The sequence below is a fragment of the Camelus ferus genome, chromosome 3, assembly GCF_009834535.1.
Source record: "Camelus ferus isolate YT-003-E chromosome 3, BCGSAC_Cfer_1.0, whole genome shotgun sequence".
Taxonomy (NCBI): Eukaryota; Metazoa; Chordata; class Mammalia; order Artiodactyla; family Camelidae; genus Camelus; species Camelus ferus.
In genome coordinates, this window is record NC_045698.1 from 37733931 (window position 1) to 37754377 (window position 20447).

General features: G+C 41.0%; 1 long non-coding RNA gene and 1 other non-coding gene across 2 annotated transcripts in view; one reads left to right on the top strand and one right to left on the bottom strand.

Annotated features, from left to right (window-relative positions):
* LOC116661167 overlaps positions 1-20447 on the top strand; it is a 308158-nt gene that overhangs the window by 236977 nt on the left and 50734 nt on the right. The window lies entirely within an intron of this gene.
* TRNAA-AGC lies at positions 15401-15472 on the bottom strand. The gene has a single exon. It is a non-coding gene; the product is annotated as a tRNA-Ala (tRNA).

The window sequence follows — 20447 nt, forward strand, 5'->3', positions numbered from 1 at the left end:
AAGCTTTACAGATCTAGGTTTTACAGATGTAGGTTTTATGTCTATGGTCCATTTTTAAAATATATTTTTATTGTAGTAAAATATATATAACATAGTCTTCTACTTTGTTAGATTTGAAATGTGTGTTTGTATTATTTATGGGCAGCCCTCAGTGTAAAAGATGGTTTATAAACTTATCCATATCTGTCCAGACCTGAATTAATTTTTCTTTTTGCCAGTTAGAACTATTATCACTTATGGCACGTGTACCCTGTCGAGTCAGAGCACTAGCTGCATAGTGTCCCAGGAGGCAGGACCGAGTAGTGAGTTGATGCACCGTCTCCGGAGCCACCTGGGCTGTGTCCTGGTCCAAGCTCTGCACTAGGTGCTTTTGACCTTGGGAAATTTCACTGACCTGCTCTTTCTCTGTCTCAGATTTCTCGTCTGTTAAACAGGGATAAGGACAGAATCTAGCTCACAATATTGTTATGAAGATTATTTGAGTTAATAAGTATAACAAATGTGATGCACCTAGAAAGTGTCTGATACATAGAAAAGACTATATCATCAAGTCTCCTTCTAGGAACCTCCTGGAGGAGCAGTCTCTGAGAGCCACATATGCTTCAGGTGCTGTTTGATTTACTATAGTGGAAGCTCCTTCAATCGCATGTTGATTATTTCATTTTCCAACCATTTGTTGAGTTGAGTGCCTGATATATGCCGGACACAGTGCTTGGTGCTCAGCTTATAATGGAGACCAAAATCAGACGTGCCCCTTCATGGAATGCTCAGCATAATGGGAGAGAGGGTCACAAATCAAATCAAATCAACCAATTATACAAATAAATATAAGATTACTTGATAAGTGCTGGTGCTTAGACAGGCTCCGGGTCTCCTTATTACATTTGAATATGCAGAGTTTAGCTCCCAAGAGAGCAAAACTGTGTGTTTCTTAAATAATCCAAGAAGAACTCTGATGCCAGAGAAGGGAAGGGCTGTTCTATGTGGAAACTGAGAACATCCTGAGAAACTAATTAAAACCTTCCTTTTTGATTACACCCCGGAGGATGGGAACCGCTTCCTCTCTCGCCTCTCCTTGACACAGCTTGCTCAGGAGGAATGCAAAGGATGGGTGGGATCCTCCCCAACAGGAGAGTGAAAGGAAGCAACATACCAAAGAGATGACGGTGTAAGCAACGCTGCAGCTGCGAGTCCACCTCCACCCTGTGGGACAGCCGCTTTGCAGTATTTCAAAGGCACAGGCAACGTACAGGAAAGAAGGAAAAAAAAATGCATTTAACAGCTTCCTTGTCTGGCGATCTGGATAAGAGTGGAACACATTTTCAAGTTGCGTTTAGGGCAGAAATATACATGGCTTTACAGATACCTGTGTCTGGGGCTTCCAGAGCCCAAGTGTGCATTTATTCATGAAGCACACTCAGTTTTTCAGGGTATTTGGCAAGAATCTTGAATATTGAGGCCATGTGAATGTAATACTTGTTCATCTCACATATACTTCTAATGACATTTTCACCAGAAAGCAGTAAGTGAGAATTACATTTGGAATTTTCTCTGCTATTTTTCGTTACCAGGTGCTTGGAAGGGTGGTGTCCCCCTGCTGAACTTTTTAATTGTCCATCTCAGAAAAATGCATTCCCTTTCAGTATCATGTAGCACATGAGGAAAAACTGAGTTTAAATAGGAGCAAGGACAGGTTATCATACACCAATGGCTGAGACAGAAAATCTGTTTTGCCCCCATTTGACCTATGTGTGTGTATAGGGGTGTGCGTATTTCTATTTAACTTCATCTCATTCACTTTCTCTTCCTTCAAGCTTTTACATTTCACATGGTTGGTGATTGAGTCTGCGTTCAGTATGTAAAACACTTAAGTGATTATTTCCTAAGCATCTACCATGAGTTAGACAGGAATGTCTTTGAATTTAGGAAAATAATAGTCTAGAAGGAAAGACAGCTATGAAACACATATTAAAAGTATGATGAATGTCAAGAAAAGAGATACACAGGACAGTCTGGAATCTTGTAGCAATAGTAAGAGTAATGACAACTGAGATCAAGTCAGTGCTTTCTAATACCCAGGCCTGTTCTAAGTGATTTATAGGTGCTGTGAGGTAAGGTACTATCACTATGTCCATTTTTTTAGAAGAAAACTAGAGCCCAGAGGGATTAATCACTTAAGTACTTTTCCAAGGCTGCACAGAAAGAAAGGAGTAGACTGGGATTTGAACCTATGTGGTTTGGCCCCTGTGCTCTGTGCCCAAGTACACTCTCCCAAGGAAAGGAATTTCCCCTGATCTTCCTTGAGGAAATGTCCTGAAGTTTAGAAAAGTTTGAATGATTTTTGCTGTTGGTTTATTTGAGTACTCTTTTAATAAAATAAATGAGGGCAAATCTTTTTCTCTTTAAGAATTAAGATAGATTGAAAGAAAAATAAAATGCCCAGTCATAATATAGTGGGATCCTTGGGAGTGGATATTAGGAAAAAACAGTGAAACTCAGGTATACTGTGGAGTGTAGTAGTGGTCGTGTACCAGTGCTGGTTTCAATGTTGGTGATAAATGTACTATGGTAATGTGAGACACAAGCAGTCAGGGACAGTGGGCAAGGGGTATACGGTGACTCTCTATACTATTTTTCCAACTTATTTCTAAATCTGAAACTATTCTTAATCAAAAAATAAAATAAAATGCCTGGCAGTCTGGCCAATCCCCACTGAGCCTTTACTAGTTGCAAACTGACCAGTTCTCCAGGAGGGAGGTGGCTCCTTTCTAGCTTCCTCCCTCTTCTACATAGTCAGGGCCACATTGTCAGCATCACACAGGCATCTGTGCCCACTTGTTTCCAGGCCTCTTTCCCAACAGGCAAGTTGTGCTCTTCGTTTGAGGTGTGCTGTTCTCCATAGCCTGGGTATCCATGTGCTTAGCAGCATCACTTTGCCTGTTTCCCCCCTGGCCATTGGGGTCTGTTCCTTACCCTGATTCTATCCAACAAAATGGTATCTTAACTTTGTTCTGTTAATTCTTCATGTAGCCCACTCTAAATCAAGTACCAGTGTCCAGATTTGCATTCCCATTTATGAACAGATTTGGCAGGGTTCGCTTCCCCCTTGGTGGAAGCCTGGGGGACCAGGCAGTGGATGTCTCCCGTGGAAGGCGAGCCCCTGAGAAGCCTTGTCTGCCCCTTGCATGCGGCACCTCGTTGTTTTTGATCCTTTATTATTGTCACGTGGAGTTTGAGAACTCTTGATCTCTGCCATACTGCAAAGAGCTTCCTGTGGAAGAGGCGACAGCCAGCTAGCCAAGGCATCAATACAGTAAACCTCAGTTCAGGAACATGCAAAAGAGGGAGAACAATTTTGAGTCAGTTTATAAGGGTTATCTTTATAAAGTCCCAGTGATTCTGCCTCCTAAATATTTCTTGAATATATCTCCTCCTGTATCAGTCAGAGTCCAGCCAGGAGAAGACAATCTCCAAATATTTTCAAAGAGAGGTTTTATACAGAAAATCAATTGTAGATGATGGAGGAGATGAGAGGCCAAACAGGAAACAAAGTAGCAGTTTGGAGGTTAGCCACAGCAGGAAGTCACAATCAACCCTGGGCTGGAGGGACAAAAGGAGGAAGTGGGGTTCCCAGGGCCCAGGGTGGGGTCCTTGGGCAGAAGCCAGAATTGGGGCATGCTCACATGCCAAGAAGGAGATGCAGCAGTTGCTGGAGGTGTCACCTGGGAGGGTGAAATATACTGAATTTTTCTTTCCTCCTGCTTCCCAGTCTCCTGCCAGGAACTACCAGTGGCCCAAGCTAATTAGAAACCAGCCAACATGGAAGGCCAGTAAGGGTAGCCCAGAGAAGTCAACCCTCCCTCCTCCCAGTACAGGAACGCTGCCTTGGCTAGGTTGAGGCCTCTGCTGTCTCTTCCTTGTACTGTTGCAGAATCCTTGTAATCATTCTCTTGATTCAGCAATATCCGTCTCCCTCCACTTCATCCTCTGTACGTGACATAGTGATGTTGCTAAAATACAAATATATAAGTTTAGGTCCTGTTTAAACCGTTAGCTGACTCCCTGCTGACTATAGGCTAAGCCCAAACTTCTTAGCATGGTGGACATGGCCTTGCCTGACTCCTGCCCACCTCTCTGTCCTCACCGTCCACGACTCCCTGCATGGCACAGCTGTAGTGCACTGAAGACCACAGGGGACACAGAGTGGTGCTGGCTACTTAAGCTCTTGCTGCTCTGTGGACCTCAGAAGAGGTCCCTTGGCCGAAGTGTCAAGGTTGTCACCGGGGGGGGGGGGTGGCAGGGACAGTAGTCATGGGTGGCACTTTCAAATGGCTGTTAGGGCCACCATGAGGGCACCTGGTTGATAGGAGAGGATGCCTAGTGAGAGCATGTGAGTGCATGTAAGACTGTCTATAGAGGCTCCTCAAAACCAGACGGGAGGACAAATGGAAGGGCCTTGAAGGGATAGTGGCTAATAGAGACATGAGTTGTTGATATTTGAGTGATTATTACTTACAATCCATCAGTCATCAGTTGGTTATCTTTGAGGAAACTGAGATGAGGTTTGATTGAGGATAGAATTTAGGGTCCAAATATGTTTCTAAGGCTGTTACTAAAATTAATCCATCTGTCAAAAGATCTCTGGCAGAATGAATGAATATGAAGGACTCATTTCTGATAGGCACTGAAAGCTGTTTACCTGTCGTGGGGTCTTGACTATAATGAAACAGGAAATTAACATACATGAGCCTCTTAGGGAATAATCAAGTTTTAGTAGATATGGTGAGGACACATGGAAGGTAGAAAACATGAGTTTGGGACATCTGAGAAGGTTTCAATGAAGTTCCTATGCCTTTTAAAAAATATCTTGTTATACCATGCATACATATGAATTTTCTTTGTAGTGCCTACTAGTCTTAACTGGACTGTGAACCTTCCTTATCATGAAGTTAATAGGTAACACTACTCTTCGACTTCATAGGAAACCAAACGTTTATTTAGCTAATATACTATGCCAAGCATTGAGTTGGGCAGGTTACATAACGTATTTCATTTTGTTATCATACTTTTTCTGTGACAGATGAGGGAATGGGACTCAGGTTAACTGACTTGCCCAAGGCTGTACAGCAAGTGGAGGCACTGGTATTTAAACCTAGGTGTACTTCTACTACCCTACATTTATCAGCTGTTAGTAAGCAACTCTCACGATAGAGTGCAAGTCAGAATAACTTAGTACTGAACTCCATTTTCTCACCAAGAACATGAAAATACCATTTGGGTGTATTTCCAAATAGAATTACCCTAAAATCCTATATGCAGATTTCAAAAAAACGTAGAATTCATTTTTAAGGTTTATTTTCCTATTGAATTATAAAAACCACCCTAGATGTCTCAAAATTCAGGCATTACTGTGGCATCCTTGATCTGTCCAGCCTGTGTACTAATATATTTATTATTCTTATTTTGAGTTTTTGGTATGAAACACTAATTAATATTATCGTTGCCTGTTAGGAGAAATCCTTGGGAAGCAGATTCTGAGATGGAGGTAAGTGTTTAGGGCATTTGTTAGGTAGTACTCTTGGGAATCAGCCCTGTAGGAGAGAGGACAAGGTAGCAGAGTTCACCACAGCATCCCCCGCAATGACAGATGTAATTCTAAATAAATCTGTGTGTCTATAATCAATGTATATATGTGCTGATATACAAGACATGGTAAAATATATACATCTATACAATATATAAAAACATATTTACTTTATGTAATTATAAAATATATATTTATTGTAAAGACTGACAGTAAAGGCCATAACTACCTGGACTGGGGTGAAAACTAGACTTGAAGAATTAATAAACTGGGCAATGTAAGTGCCTATAGATTGAAAATGCAGGGTCGCCATCTCTGGTTCAAGGGGGAGCAGAGGCTTGGGACTTTCTGAGGCTCTCAAACTTCTGACCATCATAGGGTGAGTTGTGTTGTGCCAGCATTAAGAATGCATCAGTCTATTGAGTGACCGTGTCCTGGGCACACAGAATGGTGCTAGGCTTACTGACTTTATTTTTACAAGTTTACTTATTCTAAGGACTAATGCATAATGAGTGGAAACAGAAAAAAAAAATCGACATGTGGTAAAAACATTTTCTTTTAAATGAACCTTCACTCCTCAGAAATTGCACCAACCCTGCCTCTATTTAGTCAGCTTCTTCCGATTTGAGCCATTCCAATCAGCCATAGTTACATTCCAGACGTCTGAGGAGGCAACTAGCTAACCATAGACAGTAAATGTAGAGCATCCCCATATATCCAAGGGGCAAGGAAGGAGAGGCTAATGGAATCCTCCCTTTAGGTTTGGTGCACAGATGCTGATGAGACTTTGCCTTGCTCTCTCTTCCTTCTCCCCATCCCTGCCTCTGACTCAGCAGCCTAAATCCAGAGTACTTAGCATCTCTGTGGCTCCTTGAAGCACAGTCTTGACTAGCTGGTGCCCAAAGGGTACGTGTAACTTGCTCACAATGATAGAAAGGACAAGTGCCTTCAATTTGTTCAGGTGGAGCTGCAGTGTATGGAGTGCGTGCCTAGAATCAGCTGAGCTGTGCTTTGAATTAGGAAATAATGGCTGCCCAAGGCTATCTGGAAAACGTTGGCCTTCTGAAAATAACAATCACCTTCATTGTTGACATCTTTCTTCTGTTAGTCCTTTCCTGTCTTTTTGGACAATGAGTTAGTTCTGATTTAGCTGTTATCTATATGCGGAAGTCTTAATCACACCCTAGAGATGTGGATGAGCCAAATATGTTTTTTTTTTAATTTCATCTATCTGTTTATACATTCATTCATTCATTCATTCATTTGCTCATTTATTTATTTTTGTTAAGTAACAGTTTTGTTTTGTGGTCAGATAGTGCAGGTATTCGCTCTAAGGCTGAAGTACAGAACTGGTGTCATGCACAGTGACCGTTTGAAAATTAAGACCTGTACATTTGTGGTGATAGAATTCCAGGTAGTCTGATTATCCTTGTAATGAAATCGCAGGCAGGTGGCTTTTCTTCTGCTTATTTTCTTCTTAATTTTCTCCAAATAATGTCACATAATTCAGAAGCCTGACTCTTTATTGCTTCTTCTTTTTATCCTCTTTAAAGCCATCTCTCGGGAGAGTACCTTCATTCATTTTTCTCTCGGTGTGTTTTAACCTTTATTAAACCTCATATCCTCTTGCTCTGATTCCCTTACTTAGAACTGTAATTTTATTCCATGTTTCTTATTTATATCATTGCCGCATACCAGGAGCAGCCTTTTTACTTCAACCTCCAATATTTCATCAGGGTGTCTGGTTTCCTAGCAGCTCACTCCCGAGTGTCCATAAATTAGGTTCCCTTGCTGGTGTGTTTTGTGTCCATGGGCAAGTCAAACTCCATGAACCTCGACTTCTCCATTTGCAAAATGGGATAATAATACTTACCTCCCACACACCTTGGGTGTTGTGAGAATTAGATAATGTAAAGTGCTTTGTAAAAACATGTAGCCTTTCATCTAAGGAAGGAGCTCAGAGTGTTATTTTTGTTGTTGCTTTTGGTCATCTTCCCACATGGCTTTATGTTGATGGTGTACTGAACTGCCCTAGAGTTGAATCACAGGTATGAGAGATGGTGAAGACATAGCAGGTCATCTAGTTCAAACGTATTGTAGAATTCTTCCCCTGCAACATGCTCTTATACTTTAGTCCTGCTGTCTTTAAGTCCAAAAGCATCATGCATTACATGATCCATTTCTTCCCGCTTGACGGCAGAACTCTTCTAAACAACAGTTCCAATGGCAACTTTGGATCTAAGTATTTTCTTAATGACCCAATTGGAACAACTTTTTGAGTCTCTGCCAGGAGGATATTTTTACCCAGTGTGAGGGTTACAGTGATTTTTTAGGACCCTTTACTACTTTCTTGGGGGAATGGTGTCACAATCCATTAGCTCTCCTTCTGATGATGCTCTTTACAATGTTCACCCCAAATGTTCAGTTTAGGAATTTCGTAGCCATTGATTCATGGAGCAGACCAAATTTTGTTCAGAGATATCTCATTTCAGACACAGTTGAATTGCTTTAAATTCAATCCCAGAAGACTAATTTAAAAGAATGTGCTAACTTCAGCCTTGTGAACTGGGTGTATTTTGCTTTTGGCAAGTATATAATCTATCACTGAAGATAGATGAATATTTATGTCTCACTGTACGTAGATATTTTCTGAATAGATAAATGAATTATTTGTATTTCTAACTTATTGTTACTTAATTCAATAGGATAATCATAGTCCTTTTGGTCTTTTTAGATTTATACATATTAATATAAATATATGAGTATATTATATGTGTTATACATGTATAGTATATTTTTATATATATAGTGTATCTATATAGTCATAAATAAATTATTTAGAAGTATCACCACTTACAACATAAATGCAGCTGGTTACCTCACAAAGGGACCATCTAGAACTATATATAGACTTTCAAAACTTGTGGAGCATGTACAGTTTATTCAGAGTTGAAATACATTAGTAAGCCAAACATACTTCTCTTGTAATGCTAATTACTTCAACCAGTGAGAATTCGTTCTGAAGATACAATGATTCTGTTTCCCCCCAGGCAGTTGGTGTTCCATCTTTTTGTTACAGAAGAGTAAGGTCTGAGATTAAATCAGTACTCCAAGTAATTCTTTCCGTTTCTTCTCCTTTAGTATTTTAATTAATTACTCTTTTGTTAAACTGATCCATTGATTAAAACTAAGCTTTTATTTTATGTGCTAATGATTATTATTTTGAATGTAATTGTAATGCCTGAAAGTACCCAGTTCATAGGTTTAGGTGTAAGGATTTTGTTTTTCATCAATCCCTGATGAATCATCAATCCAAGAATTTGAGCAATAATTAGACTTTCTTAGTAAAGAATAGAAGGACATAGCTTTTAAGAGAGAACTCCAGTCTAATCTCAAGCAGTAAAAAAACTAAAGAAAATCTTTGAAAAATCTATAAAACTAATGAGGCACTCTCTTGTGAGATATTTGGAAAACTAATAAGCATGACTTCATTGAAAACTGCTGAAGTTGTTATCTGTTGAAATCGGATCAGAAAGCTCATGACATTTGACATATTCTTATGTGGCATATTTCCAAACAGTGAAATCTTTGGTGGTCAACTTTTGGGGTGTTTTGCTTTTTAATCCCTTTTGCCTTCAATGTGATTGTAGCCAGGTAGTGAGATGGGTGATGGTAATTAGCTTGCTGAGTCAGTGGAAAGGAGCCCTGTAATACTGAATAATTATTTCTTTGATGTGTGGTGTGGTTAACATGCTCAAGATTCTTAACTCAGGACCAGCTGGGTGCCAGATCTGGGAAGAGGAAGTAAAGTCACTTTTATATACCATGTAGAACATGAAATAGCAAATCTCAGAGTCTGGACTTTGCCATTCTTTGTCTTCACCTTTCTGTCCTTTTAAACTTTACACCAGTCAGTTTAAGCACTTAATTTATAAATTCCTGTTCTAGGCATATCAAACGAAGTGATATTGTAAGTCTTGTGACTCACCTTAGCTACTACGATCTTTGTTCCAGACAACTATGGAATAAAAATCTGGACAAAAATATAAAGGCACAATGACACTACCATTTTGGAAAGAACGTGTATCTTAGTGTCCTTAAATCTATAACACTAATGTGTCAATGATGGATTTAGTTTAGTGGATACTAAATATTCTTTGACATTAGTCTCATCATGCTGCAATTTCCATGAGAGATGTTCCTGTTAGGTCAAGCCCAGGGATTGACTAAGGAGAATATAGAACGTGGAGTTGAAAGTCGTTAATTTTGTTCCTCTCTGTAATCACCAATTTATTACCATGAACTTTGGTGCAATGAAAAATTACTACCTTTTTATAGATCTTAGCAGTTTAAAATGGGAAGACTTTTGTTTGAGCCTTTGAGGATTAACACTGCATCCCTTTCCTGTCCTTAGCTGCCTTCTTTCAGGTCAGCTGCCTCTGATGCCCGAGAGAACAGCAACAAGATGGGATTTGGAGAAGCCATGAGGGCCCCTGTTTTCTGAGCCTCATTTGTGATTGTAGCAACAGATTGATAAGAGGAGGTAGGAGTTGCAGTGAGACGCAGCGGGAAAAGAAAGAATTCATGCCATCAGTGAAAATTACAAAACAATAGAATGATAATATCTTGCAGAAAACATTACCATCATGTGGATTTTTTGCCTCTCATAGGGTTGGTTAGGAATCAAACTCAAGTTAAGGGATATTTTTTTCCATCCCTACCACTTCACGCTATAAATTTGATTTCTTTTGGATAACCAATAACTTAATATGTCTTTTCCCAAAGACAGCTGGATGGTATTTCTTTGCCCCTCTCTAGGACTTAGCATTGTTTGCAGTGGCTGGGGGCAGTCAGCTTGCAGGGAAGACAGGTTTCCATGTTGTATCCTCATTGGGGAGTCGGTAGATGAACAGCAGCCCTTGTTCCCAGGCAAAGCTCATTGTTCTGACTTGACTAATATTTACCTAAGCTTCTCTCTGCCTCTTCCTCCTCTCTCAGTTTTATTTTTTCTTCTTTTTCCCCTAGCCTGGATCCTTTTACCTGCAACTCAGCTTCCTCAGAATTGCTCTTGGCTCACCTTGTGAAGTTTTCATTTCCACGATGATTATATTTCTTCACTTGAACACTACTTTTTGTTCTGTAACATGACATTCTGTACTGTTTTCCTGCTCTCCCCCACCATGCCCTTTGCTATTGGTGTGTTTCCCAACAACACAGATATGCAGGCTTCTTTAGCTCATCTCTCGGCTTTCGGTATTTCCCTAACAGGTTGTATAGTTCAGTCTTACATGATTTATTGCTAATATATCAACTCCCCCATAACTTTCCCTTTCCCTTTGCTTCTGTGGGTGTGAATGTCTTTCAGGAGAAACTAGGTTTTTATTCTCAATAAAAAAACAATATCTGAAGACTTTTGTAAAAGGACCTTAGAGCACCTCACAAACATTACCACCTTCATCTTTCATGTTATTTCTTTTGAAAAAGATCGGTGGAAAACAAGCATTTAATTTTGAAATGAAACATTATAGTAAAGGCCAATTGCTTACATCCAGTGAGTATATAGAAATCCCAAGAGGTGGCTTAAGTCTTTTTTCAAATCACGAGGTACTATGTCTTCCTATTCTGCACTTTTCTCTCTTTCGGAAGATCCATTCCTGTAGCACAATCACATCACTTGGGTTTATTTCAACAATACGTAAACAATACTTAATGTATGCAAGGCGCCTTAATTAAATCTAAGATATAGAATACAAGGTCTTTGTCCTTGAGGAAGTGGAAAGAGTGCCACGAACAGTAGGTGCTATGATAGAAGAAAAACAAGTGTCCTGAGCTACAGATTCACGAGAGGTTTAATCAGACGGGGTTGGTGTGGAGTACATGGTGGAGGAGGCAATATTGGCCTGGAATCCTACAGAAAGGGATACCCAGCCATGGAATCATGGCCTCCAGAGAAAAAGCACTAGAAGCACATCCTCTCAATCCCTTGCCCACCATTTCAGTGTCCCTTTTCAGTCCTAAGATAACTTCCAAAGATCCCACCTTACACATCAAGAATATGCCTTTTCCAGGAGCCACCTGAGTATGGGTAGCTCTGTGCATTTATCATAGAGAGTAAGCATGATTGCAGCCTGCAAAGAAATGAGTTTGAAGTGGATAATAACAAAATGATAGAAATTCTGGTAGCCTGGAAATTGTTATTAGAAATAAATGAAAACCAGAGGTTTTAGGAAAAATAATTTCTGGGTTTTCAAAGAGTGTGTGCTTTCCTGAGAAGCATTTTGTGAAAACTCTTCACACTGCTTGTTTCCCAGTCTTGCGATGAGCCTCCTGAGACAGTCACGTGGGCTCACTTCCTCTAAGCCAGTATTAAGAAGCGTTTCAGGCAGACCACCTTGAGGTGATAATTGCCTTTCTCAAGAGACAGTCACATGTGCTAGGTCCTCTGGGAGGAAACAAATGCATTGCCTGTTGTGCGTTAAATCTCAGACAAGAAATGTTAAAAGTGAATTTCCAAAGCTTTAAGGCTCAGAGTAATCACCGGAGTCAGGCAGCTAGCCTTGGGGGGCCCACCCTTCCTAAAATCAGCAAACTCTTCCCATGTAGAAAAATACATAAACATTGGAAGCTTTCCGTCTCTCCTCAGAATTCTACTTGTCTGCCAAGATTATGGTCATTTGGGCTGGAAATTTGGCCAATTGCAATCTCTATTAAGGCATTGGCGGCTGCACTCTTTCCTGTGCTTTCTTATTCATGACCCGGTAATTCTCTGGGTCTCTGGGCTTTTGGGGTCAAGTGCTGTCTCTGAGAGCTGTCAGAGTGGAGGAAAGGATATGCCTATGTCTTTTCTATCAAAATGGCAGGCCTCTCACTGGAGTTGACCCAGGGTAGCCTTCCTGAGCCTCTTCTCCACTGCAAGTAAAAGCTTTATCATCCTGGTTGAGGAGAAACCCAGAAACTGTTATAAGGCGTCTTTCTTCATGACACCATAGATCTGCACAATATACAGATCACGTGGCCAATTTTTCTCTTTCCTGAGACCCGCGTGTCACTCCTCACCCCCTCCATCTTGACAGAACTTCTAGTGGAGAGGAATACAAAGTTGGACAGCCTCACTCCCCCCTCACTTCCGTCAACAAACTTTATTTTTGGCTCCTTAACACCCTACTACCACACTGCTTCCAGAAATAAAAAGTTCTTTCTTTCCCTAACAGGCAAATGACTCAGAATTTGTTATTTCTCTCCACAGTCATTCTTCATCTGTCACAGGTTAGGTTACACTGAGAAACTCTGAGATGGAGTTTAGAGCACAGAATTTTATTGTGGAGTCTCCTTGGGACCCACATGTCTGGAAGGCTGAACAAGGGAACAAGATTGAGAAGAAGAAGATGTTGAGCTGAGACACAGACCCAGCGACAGCTTTGGTCAACTCCCCAGGGATCTCTGGAACTAGAATTGCCCTTCAAAGTTGTCCTGAGTTGGGCTGGGATGGCCAGGCCTTTATATTCCTCAGTCAGTCAGTCATGAGACGTGGGTACCCTAGCAAGGTCATGGCCTTGAGTGAGTGCTCTCTCTGCAGTGGAGGCTGTCTGCTGGCAGCACTCCAAATAGCTGGGACAATAATTTTTTACTGAAGGGAGGTCTGGAGGGGTCTGGGTGGTGTCTGCCACAGCCTACTGCTTGCTCAGCTCAGACTCACTTCTCAGTATACATTTAGAAACAGCTCTTCAGGATGTTGCTAAACTTCTGTTGGGGCAAACTGAGGACAGGAAGTTAGTGGGCCACATATAGTCCAATTCTACAAGCTGATCTCAAAGTCACAACTGATACTCCCTCCTCCACTATTGATTCTAGATTTTTCTCTCTCTCATCTTCCATCTCTGTCAATCTCAGTCACTTACCTGGTGGCATAGCCGATACCCTCAGTCTTGAGTAGTCTCAGCCCTGTTACCCAGGCCTTCTCAAACCAGGATTCCTGTGCTTGTCCATTTGCCATTATAATTGGGCAAGAGAGGACCAAGAGATGCCCAACTGGATCACCTGGGTGCCAGACTTATTCCTCCATGCCGCATTGTGAAAATAGCAGCCCCAGTCCCAATTGCTCTGCCAAAATGCTGACTCATCCTCTTGCCAGCTGGTTTCTTGGCACAAGGAGCCTGAATGCCCACGCTATAGTCAGAGCTTATAATACAAAGGGATTATTACTGCATCCATTAGCCAAAAAGTTCTCCCTTTAAGAATCAAGATCTGTAGACCCACAGAACCCAGAGTTGCAGAGAAGGGATGAATGAATTATTCAAGCAGGTCACTGGGAAAGATGAGAGGTGGGGCCATGTTGTTTCCACTCCTCAATTCTTAAAACTGTTATTTTTCCTTTTGGAGATATAGTATCATATGAAGGCCTTTGATTCAAAGCGTATACTAGTCCTAGAGGATGACACTCCATCCTGGTGAATCACTGGCACTGAGCTGGAACTTGAGCTGTACCTTCTGAGAGAGATGCTCTATCAGGCTACTAGCTTCTGTGTGGTGAGGCATGTCAGAGGGTCCCATGACTATGGGCCAACTTTCACATCTGTTTTGCTCTATCATGAGTTCCCCAGATGCAGTGTTATATGAGGTCCCATACCAATGGATCAAACACTTCATAAACCCTTGGATAGTGGTGCTGGCTAAGCTCTTGCTAGCAAGAAAGGCAAACCAAAGTGGCAAGTTGGTTTCTTCCAGGGATGATGCCACAACAGTAAGTCAGTATTGGTCTCTATTTCTGGCAGGTTGGACATTCAATAGCAACAATAGTTAAATTAGCCTTGGTAAGGGAGAATCTATTCTGTGGGGCATTTGTATAGCCTTCGTTCTTACTATCTCAGCTACTCTGTTCACACACCCATTGTGTTAGCTTTGGGATGGACAATGGCAAAGGCTGGCTCATGTTACTGGCTGAATCACTTTGGCTACATGATTGTTTAGTACTTTCTCTGTGTTGGATTCTGTTGGTGGCTGTGATTGTGTGATATAAGATCTTTATAGTTTTTGCCCACTCATATTCATTCACATGCTTCTATCCTAGATTTTCCTTGTCTCCAATTTTTCCATTTTTCTCTTTCCAGACCCTAATCAGCCTGCCAAACCATTTGCCATTGCCCATGAGTCCATACATGTAGCCCAAACTTGGGCCACTTCTCTTTCTACACAGAGTAGATGGCCAGGCACAGAGAACTGAGTCTGCACTGTCTTTGGAGTCCTAGTTTTCAATGTGAATTTTGAGAGGGGAGCAGAAACATTCAGGCCATGACATTAACACTTTTCACACTTATCCTCTGATGATTATATTCTAGTCCTGGTCTTCACTTTCCTGCAGTATAAATCCTGCATACTAAGAAAATATACTATCCTTCTTCCCTTCTTAGGCTTGGTATGTCTCTTGCTTGATTATGCTGTACTTAACCTTAGCTATTAGTCAAGTGGTCAGAATGGGAGATAGGGGTATATCATGAGGAAGGCATACATTGTCTTGCAGAGGGAAGGCCTCTACATTTTCTTCTTGTGAAAAGAGAGGTGTGTTAGCTTTTGATGGTGGGTGGGGAACGAGCACTTCTGCAGCCTTACAGAGTTTGGGGGACTCTTAAGGATTTTGGATTTTTGCAGGCCTCCACTTGGATATCTATCCAATGTGTCAGAGTCCTATTCTGTCCTAGCCAGGGCCCTAATCTTGACATAGATTTGTCTTTTTTTTTAAATTTCATTTACTTATTATTATTATTTTTTTATTTTTTAGTGGGGAGGAGGTAATTAGTGTTTCATTTATTTATTTCTTAATAGAAGTACTGGGGATTGAACCCAGGACCTTGTGCATGCTAGGCACACACTCTACCACTGAGCTATACCTCTCCCCCAGAAGATCTATCTTGATGAGGAGTTTAACCTCTTCATAGTTTAGCTCCTCTGATGATTATATTCTAGTCCTGGTCCTCAGATTTCTATTCCTTCCTGCTGCAGAAAATGAGATCCTTTTTGTTTGCTACCATGAAGGCTCTTTACTTTCAGAACTGCTTTCTGTTTCTATTTCTCTCAGCTTTTGTTATCTTTCTTCCAGAGAAGAAGCTTAGAAAATAGTCATACCATTCCATTGTTTTTATAGCTTCTATCACCTCTTTTTTCCAAATGCAGCATATAACACTAGCTAGTGCGTCTCATCCACCTTTATACCATCTCAGCTTACCAGTGAAAGTGTGAGCAATTGGACCTTTACCTAGTGCCAGGGCTGTCTGTGTTCCACGTGCCACCAGGGAGAGGTTTCTCACTGCCAGCAAAGTAGTAAGTATCTAGCTCTGAAACCACATCTTCCTCCATGGATTCTTAGAGCATTCTTGGTACCAAATGTCAGAGGGTGAGGCTTCCCAGGAAGCCGACTCTCAGACACAGATTAGAACTTGCTATATTTGTTAGAGAGCTCATGGGCCAACACCTGTAGAACAGAAGGGAGGGAAACAGAATTGGGCAAAAGGGAAGACTGAGCTGAAATGCAAGCATAACTATACCTTCAGCCAACACCACAGGGACACTTGTAGCTAAAATGGTCCTTCATAGATATCTTGCATTGGACCATGATGGTCAGGACTTTGTATTCCTGCATTGACCCACTATTGGATGTGGGTATTCGTGGGGAAGAACATGACCTTGGATGAGAGGGCTCTGCAGCTGAGGCAGTTCTTGAAGGGGCTCACAGCTAAAAGCTGACTGCTGACAGTTCTCCAAACAGCAGGAACAAATAGTCTTCTAGTGCAGAAGGATATGGACCCTAGAACTAATCTTTATGGGGAGGTGGCAATTTCAGGAGCTAATGAAGGCACTTAGAGAAAGATTGCTCCATCTTTCTGTGTAACTCTGTGCCTTTACACATTCTCCTGTTTCTTCAATGATCTTTTCTCAACTTCTAATTCATTTCTTAACTAACTAGAGCATGTTTTTCAAGCATGGGTTCCCCAGGAAAGCCTTTGCTGACCAGAGTCCCTCTTTCCCCACCCTCAATCCCAGTTCTTGCTTAACTCACTCCCTGGCTGGTTAAATGCTCCAGTGAGTCCCTATGATACTTTAAACATCACTTTATGTAGCTAACTCTGTCTGTTCTGGCTGCTATCATAGAATACTATAGACCGCGTGGCTCTTAAAAAATAAAAATTTATTTTTCAGTCCTGTAGGTCGGCAAGTTCAAGATCAAGGTGCCAGCTGACTCAGTGTTTGGCGAGGGCCCTCGCCTGGTTCATAGATGGTGTCTTCACATGAAGGGGGAATGGAGCCCTCTGGGGTCTTTTTCATAAGGGCACTAATCCCATTCATGAGGTCTCCACTCTCAGGATCTAATTCTCTGCCAAAGTCCCACCTCCAAATACCATCACACTGGGTGCTAGGTTTCAACATGTGAATTTGGGGCAGGACACATTCAGTCCATGACATTAACACTTACCACATGGAAGTGTAATTGTATAGTTACCTGCTGATATTTTTCCTTAAACTGTGAACTTCTTGAGGGTTATAACTTTTTCTTTTATTTATGTGTACTCACGGACCAGAACAAGTATGGTGCCTTTATATGTATTAGTATATAAAGTATACGTATTACCAGTATGTATATATTAGTTGAATGACTGCATCAAAAATGCACAATGCATCAGTCCTTATTTGGTCATAAACAGATAATAGGTAAATGATGCAACCTCCCTACATCTCAGTTTCACCTTCCATGAACTGTAGACATGTTTCCTCCCTACTTTATATCATTTCTATAAAGATAAAGGAAGATATGTGAAAGAATTTTGGTTAATAAAAGGGCTATACAAATGCCAGACATTATTACTGTTTATCTCTCTATCACTCTATCTTCACCTCTGATCTCGCTGCCTATAAATGTTTCATTTACTGCTGCAGCCCTCTGGTTCATCACAGACACAGATTCCTTACTATTGTTATGGTGTACCTACTCTGTACCCTCCAGTCACATACAACTGATCCAAGTGTATATTTGGAAACTAGTGAACTAATAATCTGCTGAAAATCACTAAAAGAACACTTGGGGATAATCACAGTCTAGCCAGAGAGATGAAAAAGATGACAAAGGTATGGTCAATGAAGATATGATCTCTGACTGCAGGTAACTCAGTCTTCTAGAGAGAGACCAACATGTAACAGTTTAGGAGAAATGAAATATAAATATTTTATGGATATAAGTATGAGATGGGATATAGGGCAGGTGGAAAGGAAGGCATGATTGGGTGGTGGTCAGGAGAGCTTTCATTAAAGAGATGATGCTTGCACAGTCTCTAAAAGAGGAATAGGTCTGATCCCAGCAGGCAAGGAACTGAAGGGCATCCAGGATGAGCAGAGGCACTAAGGAGTTATAAAAGTGGATGACTTTAAACTGGGTGACCAGAACATAGGGTAGAGGGGGCAGGGAAAAAGAAGGCAGCCACATGTGGCCCCCACCTTGTTGTTAAGAAGGCATCTTTGGGTATGTGATATATGAGATCTTCGTCTGAAAATCCTTCCAAGATCCTGCAAGAAGAATTCTTGCTTTTATTACCTGGGCCTCAGTTATAGCTCTGTAGGGCTACTATCTTATTTATTGTTGTTAGTTTTTGTTTTTATATTCGTCCTCCAGCCTAGACTTTGGGCCCTTGAGGGCCAGGGACTTTCTGTATCTCCAGGTCATAACGGTAACAGGCACACAATAAATGTATACTGAGAGATGAATGAAAAGATGTAGTGTCTTAGCAATAGTTTTAAATAAATAAGCAAGTCATCAGGAATTAAAGAGAGAAAGCTTTATATCTCAAAGGGACAAGTTTAGAGTTAAAAAATTACCAGAAGTAGAATCTGAGGACTTGAGTTCAAGTTCTCAAAGTGAGGTACTAGCTGTGTGATTTGGACCCATGAGGAACCTTTCTGAGCTTCAGGCGATTGATTACACTTACCATTCCATGTCATTGCAAGAATGAAAGAGCTTATGTGTGCACAAGGACACTGCTTTTTCTATACTAGACCCAGGTCTCAACACTCAAATTCTCATTGAATTTTTTTTGTTGTTGTTGTTGAATGAATTGTAGTCATACCAAATGGAGGCAAAAACTAGACTCAACAAGACTTAACTAGACTTTAACATAGTAAAGATAATGGATTCCAAAATATCCTCTCTTAAACTGGAGGCCTGTGGCATGATGTTAGATCCATGGGCACCAAAGCTAAGGCACCTGAGTATAAGTCCCTGATCTGCAGCTTATTGACTCCATGACTTTATACACATTATTTAATCTCTCTGTGCTCCCATTTCTCATCTGCAGAATCAGGATTTGTTGATTTAGTTGCTGTTTTGACACCGGGAATTGCAAGAATGAACAAAATATACAAAACCCCTGTTTTTATGTCAGTTATGTTCCAGTGATGATGGTAATAGTACCTATTTTATAGATTTGTTGTGAGAATCAAATAGATCTTTATATGTAAAGGACTTAGAACAATGCTTGGCACATATAAAGTGCATAATGACTATTAGGTTTTGCTGTTATTATATGAAACCCTGATGTGTAGACTTAAAATCTGTGAGTATTCATGGTATCTAATTATCCTTCAACTTGACATCATGTTTCAAGGTACTAGCCCTAAAGAAATCAAAGGGCCTCAAAAGATTAGAATTTAGTAATTTCTGGCTTTTCTTTCTGTCCCAGTTGAAGTGGTTTTCTTACTGTCCTTGGCCCCCACCTTGGTTCTGCTCCCTCCATCCTATGGTGGTACCAATTTAACTCTCACTACAGTGGTTCCCCCTGGTTCCCTACCTGCACCCTCCACATGTCTTGAGTGGCTTAAGTTCTCCTGTGTGAGACTCTCCTAACCACACCAACCCCATCCCTAATTGCCCAACCTACAGGGGCATTTTTCAGCTCTCTTCTCATCTAGCCCTCCCTTCCAGTACCACTCATTGACCCTGAGCACTTCTGCTCTGAATGATAGGCCCTGTTTTTCTATACAGACCTTGTCAACAGACAAGAAGGAAGTATGGGACAATGGCTTGTATGTCTTTACATTTTCCCATAGCCCTTTGCACAGTAGATATTTGTGGTTTATTTCTATTTGGTTTTGGTAGACTTTCTGTTTGTAGAGAAGCTGTGAGAGGGTTTGTTGCCATGGATACTCTCAGCCTAATGATGTGGAGAGCAGTTACGATGGCTCTCAGGAAGAAGGGAGGTAAAAGGAATTATGGATAGATTGAGTCCTAACATTGCACCTTACACGTCCTTAGAAATTAGCTTGTAAAACTGCAGTGGGGAATGGAGAAGTGGGTTTCCACTGGCTTTTGTTGTTGTGCACCAACAAATTGCAGGTAGAAAAATCTTCTTAGCAAATATGGTGAGTTGCTTCTCAGGTGTTCGGGATTAGGTTCTGTCTTTCTGCTCAGAATGTTGTTTGTGAACCAACAGCATCAGCAGCACCTGGGAGCTTGTTAGAAATGCAGACTCTCAGGCTCCACCAGAGAGCTGCTGTATCAGAATCTGCATTTTAACAAAATAACCAGGTGATTCTTATGTATACTAAATTTTGAGAAACACTAAATTCTAGAGTTGAGTATTTAAATATTCCTGTATCTGGGCTGCTCCCTAAACCAATTAAATAAGAATCTGCAGAAGGGGATCAGGCATCAGTATTTTGAAAGCTTTTCAGATGATTCCAATGTATAACAAAAGTTGAGAACCACTAATATGGGATGATTTTGGGATGGGTAAGTAGTAAAGGAGCAGATATGAATCTGTTTATCTTTGGGATAGCTTTTTCTTTTCCACCTTCCCTTCCCTCCCCTTCTCTTCCCTTCCCTTCC